Source organism: Hirundo rustica, chromosome 6 (assembly GCF_015227805.2).
Source record: "Hirundo rustica isolate bHirRus1 chromosome 6, bHirRus1.pri.v3, whole genome shotgun sequence".
Classification (NCBI taxonomy): domain Eukaryota; kingdom Metazoa; phylum Chordata; class Aves; order Passeriformes; family Hirundinidae; genus Hirundo; species Hirundo rustica.
The window spans coordinates 21,246,195-21,263,472 of NC_053455.1; the positions used below are offsets into that span (position 1 = coordinate 21,246,195).

At 41.8% G+C, this 17,278-nt stretch overlaps 1 protein-coding gene across 9 annotated transcripts in view; it reads right to left on the reverse strand.

Moving 5' to 3' along the window:
• Window positions 1-17,278, reverse strand: part of NRXN3 (neurexin 3) — a 985,585-nt gene that overhangs the window by 333,263 nt on the left and 635,044 nt on the right. The window lies entirely within an intron of this gene.

A 17,278-nucleotide genomic window follows, 5' to 3' on the forward strand; every position in this document is an offset into this window, starting at 1 on the left:
TCTATTATCAAAAACATTATTGGAACTGTTACCAAAAAAGTTATAAGTGTAGTAAGCCCCCTTAGAACATAAAACCCAAATCTGTTTTGAACCCTGTGAACAGAAAAAGCATCAAAACCTCTATATTGAAAGGGTAAGTTGAGAAACATTATCCAGCCCAGCTCTATAGTAAATCAGGCAGTTAACTCACTCCTTGCTGCACTCTCTCTCCTCTCTTCTCCACACTGAAATGTAAGAAATACAAGCAGTGAAATGAAGGTGGCATTCATTTCCTTTCAACACAACACAGACTGAATTTTCCACAGTCTACCATCCTACCTACAAACCTAGCAAGCAGTGTTTCCAGGGGGCTAGCTACTCACTTGCCCACAATTTCATGTAAAAACCATGAACTTTACAGGTTAAGAACTTTACAGGTACTCTGAATGAACTGCTTTACTGGGGCATGCTTTGCAAGAAGAGACACAGAATGATAAGTGGTCCTGACCACATGCATACATGCACACACCAGTGGTAGCTGCTTGGGTCTCCAGAGCTATTTAGGCTGTAAAAAACCCCAAAATCAGTGAATAGGAATTAGTGATCCAACTTGCCTTTTGCCTCTAAAATGCCAGCGCTAGTGAATAGCTGCATGTGAAATCAACAACAAATATGGGAAGGGAGAAAAGAAAATCTCTTTTTGAGACATGAATTATGATTTTTTTAAAGAGTAATGGTGCACAGATCTCCCTCTTGTTTAAATGCTCTCTGGGAGCACAGCCTTATAGAGGTTTAGTGTAACAGCTGAAAGGGTTGTCACGTTAAATGGAGCCAATGATGGCTAAATCTCAATCCCCAACTAATCATTCGCTCCCACCAGCAGGGTAAAGCTGAGCATCCCAAATCTCCAGGACAGTTGTGCTAATGAAATAAGAAAAAAAAGTCAAGTGAGATGTTATCTGAGGCTGCCTGATGAGATTGCAGTTTGCAGACAACCCTGGCTTATTTTAGATGATGAACTATCGTGGATAAACAGAATGCATCAAGTCTGTTTCCCCAAGACCTTGACTTGCTGGTGGTAGGGGAATATGAATAACATCTAGGCAGCTCAATATAGATTAAGTGAGGAACTGGATAAGATCATGGTGTTAACGAATATGCCCTTTAAAAATATCACCAAATACCTAGTCCCATAACCACACAGGACAAAGTATTATGCTTCTGGTATACATTACCTTAGGACAGGTAAATTAAGGTTAAAATCAAGGACTCTAAATGTAGTATGCAATTGAAAACATACATAACGTGTTCTACGTGTGTCCTTACAATAGTATCCAACTTTTACATGATCAAAAGCTACTATCCATCTGAAAATTCCTTGCACACCTGTGTCACTATCACAATTCTGATGCATAAGAGGAAAACTGCAGTATTGGCTAGGATTATAAAACCAAGAACATGCAAGAAACAGAAAAAGATTCTCGGATCCTGCTCTCCTCTGGATTCACAAACACTATGTAGCAGTGATGTTAGCAAGAAACAGTTCAGTAAGAAAGACAAAGAAATCTTGCAAAATGAAGACTGAATGTTGTCCTACACACCTGTGATCTCATCAAAATTATATATTCTGTTTGATAACTGCCACTAAGAAACAAATTTTAAAACAGCTAGTTCACGCAGGCAAATCAATAATGAGACATGCAAGTAGTATTCATTTATGCAAATGTGGCTGCATTATAGGTGTCTGAACAAGTTATTGTAATGCATTGCATTAATGTACCAGATTGTTTATCCTAAACAACGTATTGCCTAAACAGTGACTTGTTTGGGCTTTAAATTTATTTAGCTTTAAAAACCAAAAAAATATGGGTACCTAGGAGCGGTGGTGGGATTGAGCCACAGTTCAGACTTGCTCAAGCAGCAGGTTACAGACCAAAATTTCTTGGTGCAGAAATACTGCAGAAGTTCACTATGAAATCTTTTCGTAAGTGAATCAATGACACTTTAACAAGCCCACAACTACAGCTGGGTTTGGAAAAACCTACAGCACTGGGTTATTACACTGTGGCAGTTAAAATAATGCCGTGACCTTATAACTGATGTATGACATTGCTCCATGTCTTTGAATGCTTTTCCTCAGAATTTCACTGGCAGCAATTTCAATTTAAAAATTCCACTTCAATTAAAATCCCAGCTACAGAGCCATAATACAACAAACATTCGGTTTTAAACCTAAAACTGTGCAAAGAAACATGGTTTAGAATACTCACTTCCAGAGCCCTAGTCACCTACAGCTAAAGTCCAGAAATTTTTCTCATTCCCCCTCCTGTTTAAGCAACAATGGATCAAGTACAATGGAAATAACAGCAACTATTTTGGGAGCCTTCTAAATGGATTAATGCTCGGCTAACCCAGCCTTTCAGAATGCTTCTAATGGCATAGATGTGAGTTTTTGTTTGCATTTCTGTACAAATCACTTTATGACTAGCATTGCTTGAGAATTTTCCACTGACGGGTAATTCATCAGAAGTAAACTATTTTTAGGGATTGTTCTGTATTCAGTTTCAAACAAGTTTAGGCATTTAACAATAAGGTTTCAAGTTCCATTAAAAACATAGGTTTTGTTTGGAAAGCTTAATAAATAAATATTTCAAGAAGTTTAAAAATGTGATGTTTTTATACCCATGATGATTAAGAGTTATAAATAAGCAAGATTTGCCTTTAGTAGACCAATCAGTATAGACGGGAAAAATTCAAAACATAAGGAACATAAATCCTATTCAGATCTAAAAATGTAGCAACAGCTTTCAAAACTACATGCAGGTTTATACCAATAGCTCTGAATTTAACACTGTAATTTAATTAATTAGTCAATTTGAGGCAAGATTTCTGTTACCTGTAGATCCACGGGGAGTGGTACTAGCAATGGTAATAGGCTCTCTACCTCAGTTGAACAGAGGGAAAACTAATTATTGCCTATAGGATATGAAGAGCTCACAGGCAGCAGGACATTAAAAGAAATATAACACACAGTAAATCATTATTGCTATCCTCAGCCCTTGACTTCTAGCAGTTACAAATTTTAGTTTCTAAGATCTTTATTTGAAGCTGTTTTGAAGGACTCCCTTGAGGATCAGGGCTAATAGGTTAGTGCGGTTATTTGTGAAAAATGTTCACCCCCTGCTAACTGGATGTCCCTGTGTCCCTGTGTTACTGAGTGTCTGTGTGAGTTTGCCATGGTATATGGAAGGTTTCTGTTTTCTCCAGCTTTGGTTCTGTGAGGACCTGTGCAAGCACTGGATCACTTTGCAACACTGCTTACTAGGTTGGACCATACATGTGTTAAATCCAGGGCTCTGGACTATTTACTGGGAGTGACGTTTTACTATGGTGACTACAGAAAACAGGCAGTCTGTGCTTGGTTTCATTAAATGAATTTTGTTCCTGGGGATGAATTTGGCAAGAATGTTGCAGAAGTAGTCTGAAAGTACAGGCATAGTAGGGAAGGAATGAGTTCTGGGAGAACATATTTCAATGATATTAGTTTTCTTGTAGAAGCTTAATATTTTTCTGTTTAAATTCCTGCATATATGGTGTTAAGCCATAAGCAGATATGTACAATGGGTGTGTTTGTGCACAGAAAAAGGGTTGCACTACTGTTATTTTCCATCAGGTTCTTGGATGTTTCACAAAAAGATATGACCAACCTCTCTCAACCAGTAACTGTTTAAAGACGTTACTCAGACTGAGCTCCTCTGGATTCCTTGGAATAGCCAGTTCAACATTTTCAGCTTTTTGGGGTTTTGTCCATATGGAAAAAAATTAAAAATCTTGAGTAAAATAGATGGGACAGCTCTTCATTCCCCGTATCCTACTCTACTCACATCATACGCTACAACAATAAAGGTCGAAAGTTCCCTGGAGTCCCTTTTCTGTGGCTGAGTCTGCCAACAGCTAGATAAATAGAAGAGATCAATAAAGATCTTCATCTGAAGTTGGCACAATGTATGGCTGAGGCTGAAACTGGGATGCTCAGGTCAGAGCTACTTCTTTAGATAGGCAGGTTCAGACTGTGACAGCAAGGGAACTGACGTGACTGCAGCCAGCTGAGAGCACGGGGCCAGCACAACAGACTCCTCTTGACGCTAAATGTCTTCTGGTTTGTAATGGCAAAACTAAGATCAGGCTGGTTATATCTCCCAAGACTAGGAAATATGCAAGTATTTCATCTTCCCATTCCCATCTGGGAGTTTAGAATATGCAGAGGTCAAGCTCTGATTTGTCTAGAGTGACAGCAGAAGGCAGGGCTAAACCATGACCCATAAGCACAAGTTGTTGTTTCCATATTCCTTGCTACTCTGCCTCTTTCCTGTGGGACACTCTCATGTGAAAGCTGGTCTCTGGGAGATTTTACATTAGTTTAGATGAAAACACTGAATAGAAAGGATTTATTTCTATGCACCACAGACTGTAACAAACACTGAGTACATGGCAGCTGCTGTTTGACACTGGACACAACAGGCTTAATGTCACAGTTTAGAGGCAGAAGAGAAAACATTTCTGGCAGCATTTAACACGGCTGAGGTTTTCTGCAAAGCAATGTGTACTCTCTCTCACACACATCATACTTCTAGTCCTCTGAAATCCATGATGTGGGTTGCTGCTAGGAAGAAAAAGAGGTACAATGCTGTAATTCATGTGCAGCAAGCCAAATATTTCAGGAAGATATGGACAGGCACTCTACCAACAATCTACCCACAAACCATATATTTTTAAGAAAAAAAAGTACATATTATAGACATATTAGACTAAAAGTACATGGGTGGTCATGATGGTCAGCGCGTCCTGGTAGTACCAAACTAATTATTCATGTGGCCCCCTTCCCTGTGTACATATTTCAGCAAAGAAATCCTAGATGAAAACACAACCATGCCACCATGCAAGAGCAATGTGGAAAGTGCACTGGATAGGATGCCACCAATGCCAGGTTGTACTGTCAGCTTTGACTTTGTGCACAGCCACATTCAGATAACCTAAATTCTATTAACCTCCAAAACCTGTTAGGTGCTTTCAATTAGACACCCTGATAACCTGGACTGAAGTGACAGAAAGCAGTAAAACCTGGGATTTCAGCAGAACTCAGGCTGTTTAAACGTGGCAACAGTTTCTGACTCAGCAAACTGCTTCGCCTCTCCATGTTCCATTTTCTCATCTTAGAGTAAGAAATACAAAAACTGGTTGCTTGCTCTCTATCAGTGCTGTGATGGTCTAAGAAGCTGCATTAAATGCTTTGAGATGGCAATTTATAAATAGCTAAGGAAAAAGTTAGTAAAAGAAAAAGACTAATACAGAAAGGGATGTGAAATATTATAACCATGACAAAACTGCAATGAGTCTCCTTCCCAGTTCTTTACAGCATAAGGTGATCACCATTTGTGAGGTCAAGGAAAAAAAATACAACCCTCCCTTGGGATATACAATTAAAGATATCAAAGAGGTTATTTGCGTCCGTCTGTAGCATCTGGCACTGGCCACAGTCAAGAGGCAGAATACCAGACCAGATGGACCAGTGTATATGGAAATTCTTACAATCTTCTGTGATTAATTTCTTCCTTCAGGTTGGATGTGTCTCTTCAAACTGTGTATCAACATCGAACCAAAATTGGTGCTGACATATCATTGATTGTACTGTGAGTTTATCTGCAGCTCAGCATTCTGGGATAGTTTAGTCCTTTGCTTAGCTCAACTCTAAAGCAGGATTTCTCTATCAGTGAATTTCTACATTCACTCACACATTTTCCAAGCCTTGTCCTCGGAGATTACTGACAGAGTCCATGACTCAACTGTAATTTGAACTAAAAATCTTTTTAAGTTCCTGAATCTTTGCTACTCTAAGACTATAGCCTAAAAACTATAGACTAAAAGACTCCAAATGTTTTTCCAATAGTACAGTCTTGTCCAAGAACTTATAGAGCTTAGGTTTGCATGGCAGGATCCTAAAATTTTCCCAGAAATTCTTTTGGAATGATTGCACTGTTCTTCTGTGATTCATGCAAAGACAGGCAAAGCAAGGGTGGAGTAAAACAGCAAAGATAACAAAAATCTTGTCTTTTACAAGAGTCACCCATTGCATATTTTTTTATTTAAGGACCATGTAGGTAAGAATAATCAATTATTTGTAATCCTTATTTTATTTATAAATAATTTACTTTACAAATAATTAGAAATTATTTGCACCGTAGTATAAAATTATGGCATTACATTATTATAATACATCAGGGAATTTGTTGCCATATTTTAAACTTCCTGACTAGCTAGGACTTCTGTAAACTGGTCAAGTCCAGCTATATGAAGGCCAGGGACTGAATCACTCTCTCCAGTAGGTGCCCTTGAATCCAGGAATCCAAAAAGGTTATAGAAAAGGGTTGCTGTTGAATGGTTGCTCAGGCAGTGAAATGTGATAAAAGAAAGCATTCCTGCAGATAAGACTGCTTTCTCTCTGGTTAGTATTTAGAGGGAAATATTCTCCACACAGCCCTTAGCCCTTTCCTGAATCTGAACTCAGCTTCCTTAGGGACATGAATTAAGCATCATCCTAAAGCTCAGCAGAAATCTAAAAACCAGACACTGCTTCTGACAAGAAGCAAGTTTCCCTGAGGAGAAATACTGCACATATCCCTATGTACACATGGAGGGGTGCCCTGGCAAAAATGCCCACTATTCAGACACTGCATTTGAAGAAACTGCTCCTCTTAGTCTCTTGTTGTGTGACAGAGGAGCACAGTCAGGGCAAGCACACACCCCGGGGCACCACTGTTGACTGCCTTTACCTGGGCCTGTCCTAGTGACCTTCTGAGCAACACAAACAAAGCACTGCACAGCTCTCCTCTTGCCAAGCAGCAGCAGAATCCACCCTTTCTCCCTCCACAGAAACAAATGTGCCTTGAGCTTTTAGACTGATAGGTAGTAAGTTAAATTTATTAATGCCTTGTTCTAGATATTGACAATAAGACTTCCAAAAACATGCAGTAAAAAAAAAAATAATAAAAAAGTAAGTTAAATGTGTAATTCAATCATCACAGTAACTGGATTTATAAAACATTTAGAATACTCTGAAGTCTAGATCCAAAGTCAAAAAAGTGTGTGGCTAAAAGACCACTGTACACTGAACATCAGTATCTTGGGGCTCTGGTGGACAAGATGCATATCCCCACAGCCTTCTTCAGAGCACTTGAAACTCCTCAGCTCAGATGAAGAGGAGCCAACAGGGCAGCCCCTTTGCTGAGCTCTGATACTGCTCCTTTCTGTCCTGTTTATTTAGTGTATTTTTTCCTCTAGCTTCAAATTGAGTGTCTCTTTTCATGAAAATTACTTGGGTCTTTAATGGCTCTTCTAATGCTTCCCTCCTCTACTTCTGATCAAAGAGAAAGGAAGAATGGGAACGAATTTACGCTTCAGCTTAATTTCCATCTTCCTCCTCTTTTCTCCCTCCCCTCTTCTTTCCCTTGATTGCTGAAATCACCTCAATAATTTTGTTCACAATTTTTGATAAAATGAACTGATTGAACAGTTGCAGACAAAATCTAACTTGTGACAGAAGCAGAAGACAGCCAACAAGGACAAAGAAAGCAGAAGCTGGAGTATACAGTCAGCTTTTGGGTCACTGGTCTAAAAAATCCCCTCAGATTTCTAAAACCAGCGAAGAGAAATGCATGTCCACAATGCTCCTTGAAGCAGTAAATGAAACCATCACCAGCAGTAGAAACTGCTCTCACAAAGAAAGGACTGAAACAAAGCACTGCATCTAACCACACAGCCCAGGCATTCCCCATGTTTCTGACCACGTATTCTTAGGATGAGAATCAGTATTTCTTTGCAGACCTGGCCTCCTAAAAAGGCACCCATCCTTCTCAGGACTTCTTCCAAAGATAGTACCAGGAGCCATACCACTGTGATGTTCCTTAAATTCCAAGGACCAAATATTCTGGCTGAAGTTTGAAGATACCTCTCCAGAACACTGGAAAAGAAAAGTAGTCACATAGTTCTTCATATGTGTTATGTCAGCATCTAACAAGATTTTAAAAAATCATCGTATTTTTGTGCTAAAGCATAAAGAAACAGAATCACCTCGCAATGTATGATTCAGCATCCAGTATATGAAGGTAAGCCAGGAGCAGAGCTAGGAAAAATGCTTGGGGGTTCTTGTCTCCAGTTCTGTCCCATGCTGCTGCTGGGGAAAAACTTCTTCAGCACTGCTCATTAAGAGCTGGAATATGGCTTCAATTACATCAATGGCAAAATTTCTCACCGAGGAATGCACAAAAGGCTCAGGTTTTGACCATTTTTCAAACAGTTATCAAGTATTAATTAGACCAGTAGGAGAGGCTACTCATTTTGCCAGTGTATATTTCCTAACGGCTGGGCCAGGAAAAGTATCCTAGTATATGGGTTGTTAAGGAAAAATTAACCTGTCTGAAATAGCAATTACCTGATTGAAATAAGCTTGATACACACCACTGGCAGAATCTGCCACCCTGCCATCTGAGTGGAATTTGCCACCATGATATTTGGTTACAAGATACATTATTTTTATACTAAGCAAATGCACATTAATTCTGAAGGACAGGCACCCATATCACCTTATTCTGTTCCAGAATCCACTGCAATCCTGGCATGTTCATAGTGCCTAGTGTCAGAAAAATAAGTTACAAGGTAAATGGATGTTTGTAGGGCACACACACTTTTTGTCTCCAGATTCTCCATGGGAAAAAAAAAATATTTGTAAAGAAGTTAGTCAGAGTTCTTTGCTCAGTTTCTCTTTTTCAAGCCTCTATAAGGTGCTGAATACACTTCTCAAGGAAAATTAATTTCTTTGTCTTTTCCTTGCCTCTAATGAACGGCCTCTGAATGCATGAGGGGACAGGAAGGAGAGCAGGCTCCATGGTGAGATAATAAAAAGTGAAAAGGCATTCAAAGCCATCAGTATCTTCCAAACTTACACTGACAGAAATATGCTGGACTATAGACAGGGGAGCAAGATCAGGGAAACTCAGAATAGCTTTAGCATTCATTACTAAATGAGAAAGAACAGATGACTCTGGGGGAGCAGAGGTCATCCTACAGAGACATTACACAAGCACATGACCAGATGTAGGCCACTAAAACTGAGAATCACTCTAGGTCCTATCCAGGCCACCAGCATTCCTAAACACTACATTCAGTGAACATCAGTGAATGACAAACTCTCCTGTGAAAGCACAGAACATCATAATTATCAGTAGCATTATCAGAGTATGAGAAAAGCTGAGATGAGCATTAGGCAAGTAAATCAAGAACAAATAAAGGAAAGAGAAAAAATATCAGGTTTCCACCTACTGTTTCTACTTTCATTTCACCAGATTCTAAAATATCCACAGCGCTTGTAAGAAAGAAAACATACCTATGCAACTGCAAGCCTCAGGAGTCTTTGGAGTGAAACTGTCTCAGATGATCACCATAACTCAGGAAGTTACAAAAGGTGAAGGCTTTAATGCAATAAACACAGGAATTCCTAAACATTAAATCAGGCAGTGAGAATCCAGAGTGGAAGTTAAGTAGAAACCTTAGCAGAACCTATTTTCTATATGTAGTCCTGTCAATGCAACAACCAAATAAAATTAATCAGGTGGTTTTAGTGGTTTTGTTTTGGTTTTTTTTGGTGGTGTTTTTTTTTGGTTTTTTTTGTTTTTTTAATCTTTCTCCTTTTTTCTATTTTTTTAAAATTCTCTTCTTTGGATACACTTAAATTTCTTCAACAATTTCAGGTCTATCATATCTACTGTGAATTCTCTCCCTTTAACCACCCTGTAGTTGACCTCCTAACGCTACTTGGGGAATTTCATACTCTGCCGCTTTGTCCGCATGCTCATGGTTGAAGTCTTCATCAGAAAAAGAGGACTTTTGTGCACTGAAACATTGGTAGCTGAGACAGCAACCATGCAGAACCAGCTAGACAGAAATATTTCCAGATGTCACTCCAGTAAAGTCTCCACTGGCTGGAGTCCCCACAGCTGGAGCAGGAGCAGCAGGCTGCTGTAACTGCAGGACCCAGCCATGAAAACCCTCACTGGGCAGTGCAGCAGATGAGCAAGGAAACAAAGGGTTCGCCAAACACGTCCGGAAAATCAGTTTTTGTCATGCAGCACAATGTGTAAGATCGAATTTTTGCAAAAAAAAATCCAAACTCCACCTCCCCAACCCTTCCAATAATTTGACCTGATTAATATGCTGAATTTATTCTAAAGTCAAAATCAAGTTCCAAGGATAGCACAGAAACTGATTCCCTCTGAAGTGATTAAATGAAGCCTGGGCTGCTGACTAAACTGATGGTAGATGGTACTCTCTTCCTGAGCCCTCTGGAAAACAAAGTCTTCCCTCGTTCTTTACCACATGGTATTCACAGAATAAGTAAAAGGTCTTTTTTTTAGCAATAATTTTACATCTTTCTGATTCATCCACCCAGTCCCTTGATCTTCTGCAGACACAAGACCCTCAGAAGATCTTAAAATACTTCCCCCACTTCTGCCCTCCATCATCAAGAATGCAAAGATGAAAGATCCCAAACTAAGAGATGATAAAGTAAAACATGGCACTGGATCAATTTAGTATTGCTCTTTATCAGCCCCACTATTCATGCTTTGCAACCACTATAGCTCACACCAACTTCATTTTCATCTTAATACACCACACAGAAAAGCAGCCTAAATATACATCCCCAGATATAAAGCGTATAATCTGTAAACTACGGGAACAGGCAGATCATTTCCATTAGTTTCTTATGTAGCAAAAACCACAATTTACACCCAGAGCATACAATTATATTCAAATTCTAAAAGACTGTTTCGGAAGTACTTTAAATTCATAGTTTGGGGGAAAAGTCACTCAGGGATATAAGTAGTTGTTTTAATGTGCAAAAACAACACACACAGTGTAAGAGAACTAATGTGCAAGAGTGGTGAGAGAGCCATGGTGAATCACAGGTTCCGGGCTCCAGCAGCTCCCTGGAGCCAGCACTCTGCCAAAATGCTCTCTTGCTCCTTCAGAAACACCAGTGCTGGGATTTGGCACTAGAGCCTGTCCAGGCTTTAACACCACAAGGGAAAACACTACTTGGACCTATGTTCAGATTTTGAAGGTATCTTGTTTGTCCTTCAAGAAGAAATACATGCAGGCTACTCTTTTAAGGCTCTCTGACATCTAAAGCCCAAGAGGACTACTGGGGTTTCATTCATTTCTCTGGCTCCCTGCCAGGGATTTCAACGCACACAGATGGACCAGAACTGCTCGCCTCACCTATAGGTGAAAAAATGGTTTTCCCTTCATTTCACAGATGAAGAAAGCAAGTCAGAAAAAGAAAATAAAGTAATGTCTTGTCAAGGTCATACAACAAATCAGAGCCATTGGTCACTGCATGTTGCCTTGCGTACAGAGGTTACACAAAAGACATGAAAACTAATTTTTTTTTTTTTTTTTTTTTTTTTTTTTTTTTTTGCTAGTACAGATGACCTTTAACAGTTATCAAAGACCACTAGGACAGCAAGTCTGAAAAAGAGAAAACGAACAAACAAAAAGAATACAAACAAACAAACAAACACAAAAACCAAACACCAAAACAAACAAAACGTAAACACAAACAAACAAAACTACAAAAAAGAAGCCAATCAGCCCAGGACTGTCATCCTGGGCAACTACACAGAGAGCTGGTCTTCTTAAAGCATAGCACATGTGAAAGGAAAAAACAGAAGAATGGCCATTCTTTGTATTTGCCGACAAAACTTATACACCTTGCCCTTAGAAGCTCCAGCTCTTTATCCGGTTACCTTTAGTACAGCAAACCACGGAACTTCTCCACCATCAGCTGGAGACTATTGTGTTCTTGTCAGTATTGCCACATTACATGACCTAGGTGCATTTTCCTCCTTCTCGTAAGATGTGTAAGGAATTTGGAGCTCCCAACAGCACAGTATATAATAACCCAGTGGCTGTCATTACATTGTTCAAACATATTTTCATGCCATGGCAAAAAAAAAGAGAAAGAAAAAGAAAATAACACGAAAAACCAGCCAGAATTATTAAGGAAAAAAATATTATATTTTTATGTAGAAATATTGTAGAAGGTGACATTCTCATTCTGCACTATTCTGACTACACAGGTGATGTCACATAACCATATATTCTTTACAACATCAATGCCTACACAAAGCATACAGCAGGATCCTTCCTCTATCTTTGAAATGCAGTCACCTCTGCAGCAGAATGTACTTTTCAAGCAGCTGCTTGAAGAGTCAAGGCTGTGTTACCCAAAAGCAGAAACAATGAAGAAAAGAAACCTCTCTCCAGTCTAAATTGCAAAGGAAATACAAGGAGGAAGAAAGCCCTGATCTAATTCTGACTAGGACTAGCATTCCCCACTTTGCAAATGTGCTATGAGATACTGAGCAAGCACAAAGCAGCTTTCAGAGGAGGTTTTTTTCACACATCTTAAGAGACTACACCTTCAGCAGTATAGATCTGAGCAACATTTCAAAGAGCACAGAGACATATATGAAATAAGACTGACAGGGTTCAACAATAAGTTTATCATGTTCCAGATGCCGTAAGATCATTGGAATCTCCTAAGGACAAGTACCAGGTAAACAGACTTTTTAACATCAGTTTTGGAGATCAATGCAAACTATTCCTAGTTGGGAACAGTTAACACAGGGTACAGAATGAGAAGTCAAAGCACCTGATCAGAAATTGTTTCATAGAAAATCATGCAAAAGCTAAGTCAAACAGCAACCTCATTTTGAGGAAACTATCTTTGTACATACCTTTGTACATTCAATAGTTGAACACAGATTTTTTCTGTGTTCAACTACTGAAAACTGTGCTTTCTCAAAGAGCTACAGAGTCAGCACAGGCAAGGAAAAGCCCAGCTATGATCACTTAAAACTCCAAGTGAGTGAGTTTGGATGCTTTGATTTCTGGAGAGCCAGCTTGAGATAATTTAAGGAGATTTCCTTAAAAAATAATTGATCATTGTTAATATCTCTGAGGAAGGGAACATAAACATTCGGGGATACAGCAGCAGTAGCCTTTGCCAAAAAAATAGGCTTCGTTGTTGGTATGAGAATAAAGGCAAGCCACAGAAAGTAGACAGACTCCTAGATTTTCACCTTTGCAGAACTTAATTGTAACCTTAATTTCAGCTCCGAGTGAAGTTCATTTTGCTGGATTGCTGACTGCTCTGCACAGAGCGATTTTGTCCATTTTGTTAAAACTACCAATCTTTGTTCAAAGTAATCTCCTGGTGAAGGAGGACGAGGAAAGGTCCTGCTTTGTACTGGGGAATGGCCAGTGCCAAGGATGGGGAATTTGTTTCCTATCGTAAAAGGCAGGATTGCAAGAACACAGAATCTTGAGATGAGGAATAGGTCACGTTGGAGGAGCAGAAAGGACATATGTATTTTAAAAAGGGTACACTGCTAGAGCTGTGTCTTTGACACTGGTTTGCAGAATACCTGCCTATTTTATGGAAACACTTACTTGATTTGTCCAAGCATTCACTCTCATTTGCTGATTTTAAAAGAGATATAAGAGAAGGAAATACCTCATATAAGTAACAGAACTTCTAAGAATTGATTCAGGCCTGAGAGTTATACTTAAAAGATCTGATGACTGCACACTAACAGTCCTCACAACAGACCTACACTTTTTCCGATGACTAGTGCAACAGCCTGGGCTAGCCTAGGCCCCACAAAGTGAAAATGAAGAGAAACTATCCCGTGCCCACCATTGCTTCCACAGGTGCAGAGCAGTCCCTGCAGGCAGGGGCAACCTGCACAAGGCACCACACATCACCTCTGTGCACCCCTGCCCCACAGCCGCTAAGGACAGCCTGAGAACAAACAGCTGGAGGAGAAAAAGAGAAAGCAAATTAATTAATTCATCACTAAGACCAAAGACACACAAATCCCTTCATTTTCTGTGTGAACCAGAGGCACGCATTATTCATCAGCTGAGGCAATGGGGATGTGAAAAGAGGGGCTGTGAAGTCACTACTGCAGGCTCCGGTAAAGCAGCTGACGCAGCACGGCACTGAAGAGCCCAGGGGAAACAGGAGGATTCAGCACGTGTGAACTTTCAATAAGCACAGCCCCAGCTTCATTGCTTCCTCTGTTTTACAAGCCCCTAGCAAAACAAAAAGGAATCAAGGGTTTCCCTTCCTATTATTCAGGGATAAAGATTCTGCTAGTCAAGGAAGGTCCTCACATGGAAAAAAAATTTGTTCTAACTTGCTGAGATCCCCTGCCTGGCCAGGCTCACTCCCCTGCTGACAAGGAGGTGAACCTGTTAGGAAGACTTTCTCCTTGAGAAGATGCGCTGTGCCAAGTTTTGCATTTTCAGGTTGCAGTCTAACTACCGTAAAGCACCAGGTCAGTGATTTCAGAATTAACTCTCATAACACAGCACAGTAGCGAATGCCAGACATGGGTCTGGTCCCGCTCAAGGTAAGCCACAAGAAGGTTTTTCACTCATTTTAAAGGAGTACTAGACACAGACTCCAAACAAGTGTTCACTGCTTATGAGACATTTCTTTTTCCTCTGTGCTAGATATGAATTTGCTTCTTCAAACAGATTGAAGTCTACTGGGATGTAGGAGAAAAAAGGAAAATATGTTTAAATACAAGACTGAGTCCCAATAGTCAGCACTGTGGGGCTGGAAGACAACACAGCAGGGTGGCCATGATCCCAATCTGATTCCTTTCAAAACCTGTATTAACGTATCCCCCAAGCAGGGCAGCTTGAATTTCTTATTTCCCTCTAGGAAAAACAAATAATCAAAATCCCAGGAAACACAGGGAGTGCACAGCCTCCTTGGAATCTGACTCCTCAACGCTGTTACAGATCCAAGTTCCAAGGGCCTCTGTCGTGCAACAGTGAAAGAACACACAAAAATACACCATGCATGTTTCCAAGACCAGCTGTCTTTGTGGTCTCTTCTTTCTCTCTCTCTCTCTCTCTCTCTCTCAATCTCTCTCTCTCTTTGTCCACCCTGTTCACCCCCTTATTCATGGCCAAAGGGGGTTTTTATGACAGCTTTGCTACAATGGCATGATGAGGAAAGAAAAACAAAACACCTCCACAGATAAAAAACCCAAACAACTCACATTGACTTATGCACTAGCCTGAACTCTCTGAACTCTCTATTCCCCTTGATTCCTTTCTGCAATGGAGACACCAAAAAAATGCCTGTTTATCATTGAAGTTGATAACTGCTTTTGCTCCTGGCTCTTAAATGAGGCTTTGCTTGACTTTCAGGGCAGATGGAAAAGCCATCAAGGAGACAACAGCTATAATTTCTTGACCAGGAACTACACTGCAGAGTCTCACAGACTACTGCCTGACTTTTACAGCAAAGCCAAACACTACCACATTTTGTGACATCCTTCTCTCCTTTCCTCACAAACGACCTATGAGCCAGACTTTACTATCCCCTTTCATCACAGAACTAAGCTACAGAGGCTGGGTTGTTGAAAACCCTTTGGGGCAGTGACTGGCTGATCCCTCATATTTCTCACTTTAGCACAACAGGGACTCTCTCACATGGTCCTCAAGCATTGCTGCAAATAACAGGGCTCCTGCTGCTAGTGATTAATAACCCATAACTGAGTTTCACATGGGTGGTGCTTAACAGATGGTCTTGATGTCTGGCATGGCACTGGTTCCCTTTCCATGTGGGGCCTGAATGTTTCTCTTGCATTTTAGGATGGACGTGAACTTTGGAGCATAAGTGGGAGTTTGATAGGCTGAAAGGATAGGGCCACTTGCATCTGCAGAAATGGCAGAACGCCTCCCCCTCAACACACTGCACGCACAGCCACTTCAGTCCTGAGCCCTCGCCTCTGCAGCACAGTGCTACTCTGCAGTGCCCTGGGCTCCCCCTCCCGCACTGCCAGAGCATCGTCGACCTACCTTGCAGAGTCCCCGTCACCCTCTTCCAATGCCCTCCAGCAGCTCTGCCAGAGCACCTCCTGCTAGCACAGCCCCGCTCCGCTGGTGCTCAGCTGTGACCTGCAGCATCTGCCTCCTGGCTGTGTTCCTGAGCCCTTTCCCTCTCCAATGCACTTTGGCTCAGACCTGCAATACTGAGCTTCTTCGACAACTCTGCCAACGTACCTAGAGATTTCATTGGAGGCCCATTCATCGCTGTGCCACTTGAACCCTTCAGACTGCTCTGTTGGTCACTTGAGCAATTATCTGGGGTGCTCCAGGTTTCACTATCTGTGTAACCCTGACACAGCCCTGCCAGCACATCCTCATAGTGCTTGGTGCAGCCAATGTCATGCGGCATTTCAACCAACTGTGCCAGAGCTCTTCCCTTCCCTTTCCTTCCCTCTTCTTCAAAGTGTTCCTATGCCTCATTTCTGATACCGGTTCTTCTTCTGGCCCTGCACAAATGTGAATCTCTAGGTGAATACTCTTGTGATGGAGGGCCAGACCTGACCCTGACCTGCACCCCTGGAGGGAAAGAGCCAGGCCTTGGCCCGCCTCCCTTTCCCAGCTGACAGGACTGAAAACAGAAGCTAAGGGACAAGGACAGAAGATAGGAGAAGGTGGAGATGAGGGAGAGCCCCCCAGACAGGCCTAGGCCAACTCCTGTCAGGGTGGGGAGACTTGAGAGAGCAGGGTAAGAGGCTGTGTAGGTCCAGCTGCTTAAGCGTTGCTCGGCATTTCAGGGACAGGATGCTGCCCCTCTCACTCTCTCTTGGCATCTCTCAGACACCCTCTTTCCCCTTCTCCCTTGCTGCCAGAGAGAAAACCTACTCCCTACTATTTCCTGCCCCAGGGTTTCCCAGGAAGACACTACCAGGTACCAAGCAGGAAGCCAGGAGCAGGAATGAGACCTCGCCTTTTCCTTTGTACGCCCCTTTTTATCCTCGCCCAGGAACGCTGCGAGCGCGCAGGCAGGGGAGGAGCGGCGGAATTCCCCGAACCCCCGGCTGGCCCTCCCGCAGCCGCGGGACCGGGAAACGAGGGTGGCCGGCGGGGAAGACGCGCTGCTGCAATGACCATGTCAGCCGCTACGAGCCAGGGAGTTAGTGATTCCCCGTCGCAGGATCCCAGCGGGACAGGAGCGGATGCCCTTCCGCCGTCCCGAGCTGTTCGGCGCTGCCGTCTGACACGGAGCGAGCCGAGCCCGCCCCGGCCCCCACCCTCCGTCCTGCTGGACCACGCCGGCCGGGGAAGCGGGCTCTGGAAGCGGGGCGTCCTCAGC